The sequence below is a fragment of the Alexandromys fortis genome, unplaced genomic scaffold, assembly GCF_014885135.2.
Source record: "Alexandromys fortis isolate MF-2015 unplaced genomic scaffold, M_Fortis_MF-2015_v1.1 scaffold_253, whole genome shotgun sequence".
NCBI lineage: Eukaryota > Metazoa > Chordata > Mammalia > Rodentia > Cricetidae > Alexandromys > Alexandromys fortis.
The window spans coordinates 1705069-1706871 of NW_026068124.1; positions in this window are offsets into that span (position 1 = coordinate 1705069).

Here is a 1803-nt window from a genome sequence, read left to right on the forward strand (position 1 = left end):
AAATGAGAGATATCCAAAATGTGCCACAAATGACAGAGACAACTGACTACCTGGGCAATCACCCAAAGTCTCGTTTGCAATGTTGAGTCAACCAACTTTGGCTAAGGCCTACATAACTGACATACCATTATCAAATGCAAGGAACTTTCTTAGAATTATCCTACCCTGGCTTGGCAAGATAAGACAATCCTGTTTCATATCTTTGTCAGTAGTTGAGGTATGGGCTTTTCTTAACCCAAAGGCCAGTTCTGCCAAGAAGACAAGCTCCCAGTGGAGTGTCTTTGGTGCTCAACGTTCTCTCGGGAGTAGAGTGGCGTTGCCAGGAGTACTTGTGTCTCATTGGCACAGAATTCTAGGTTAGATTAAAGGCCATTTTCTACAGCTCTTTAAAGAGGCTGAAGATTATACTATCTATACTAAATATAATCTCTATGTATCTAGAAGACCTGATTAACCTAAAAATAAACGTGACAGACATATAATTCTCAATACCTATCTAACTTGAGGAGTAAGAGAATAAACAACTGTGCAAAATATGAAGACAATGATCTTCACCTGTAAACAATGTCATTACATATCAAATGTAAACAATGTTATAACATAAATAGTATCAGAGGTAGAAATGTACATTGTGATATGGTCGATGTAACAATACAATATAAGCATACTCTTATACAAAAATAGAGGTAGGAACACTCACATTCAATATTCAATATATCAATATACAAGAAACAGTACCAATGTAATTTTCTAAATCACAAATATCAATCATCCCATCAAACCAGTTAATCCCCCCCACCTTTTTTTTTTTTTTTTCAAAAATATCTCCCCATCCCCTCAACCCTAAACCAACCAATAAAAGATGTCCCTAACCCTGAGGGCAAATTCTGTTGGGAAAGGGGGACGTCGTCCTCAAAAATTGCTTCTAGCTGACATGGGGGCGACATTCTTCTTAGGCGCTCCCCGCCTGCACCTGGGCAGATGGCAGAATCAGGCTTAGGCAGAATCAGGCTTAGGCAGGCGGAAGAGCGTGGCGGATTCCTGTTACCACACAGAGACGTGTTTTCAGACTGCACAGTGCTCTGCGTGTCAGATTTGGATGTAACTTGGATGAAGAGAGTTTCAGTGCCACATGCTGAGTCTCAGAGTTAAAGTGCTGAGTGCCACGCCTACCTGGCGGCCCCAGAGCTAGCAAAAAATGGTATGTCCTCCATTTTGAAATTTTCCCGACTCAGCAGCAGGAAAAAACTGGCTGTTTTAAAATGCCTGCTTTCTGGGCTGTGCCGCCATTGCGATCTCTGTCTGGCTCCTGCGGGAGACAGAGCTTTTGAATGGAGCATTTGGAGTAAAAATGCTACGATTTGTTTGATGGCAACTAGACTGCTGTTTGCCTAAAAGGGGAACATTGCGTGCCCCAGCTCAGAGGCACAAGCAGCTACACCATGCAATGTGCAATGTGCAATGTGCAAGGATCAGAGGCACGAGTGGCTCCACCATGTTGGACTGGGTGGGGCCAGCAGGCAGTACCTGTTTTTGACCTAGGAATGTCACAGCTTAGATTCTTAAGCGCTTAGTGATTTAAAGGCTCCTGGATAGAAAAAAAAATTGCATATTCACAATAGAACAGATTTCAGACATAAAAGACCTTTTATGGATCATAGTGTTGGATGAATGTACATAGGCTTGGGAGAGAGAAGAAAAAGAATATAGAAAATAAAGTTAATGGTTTAAAAAAAGGCGTAAAGTCTTTAAAGAGACAGAATAAAGTAAACTGATAGAGTAAAAATAAGCCACATAAAAATG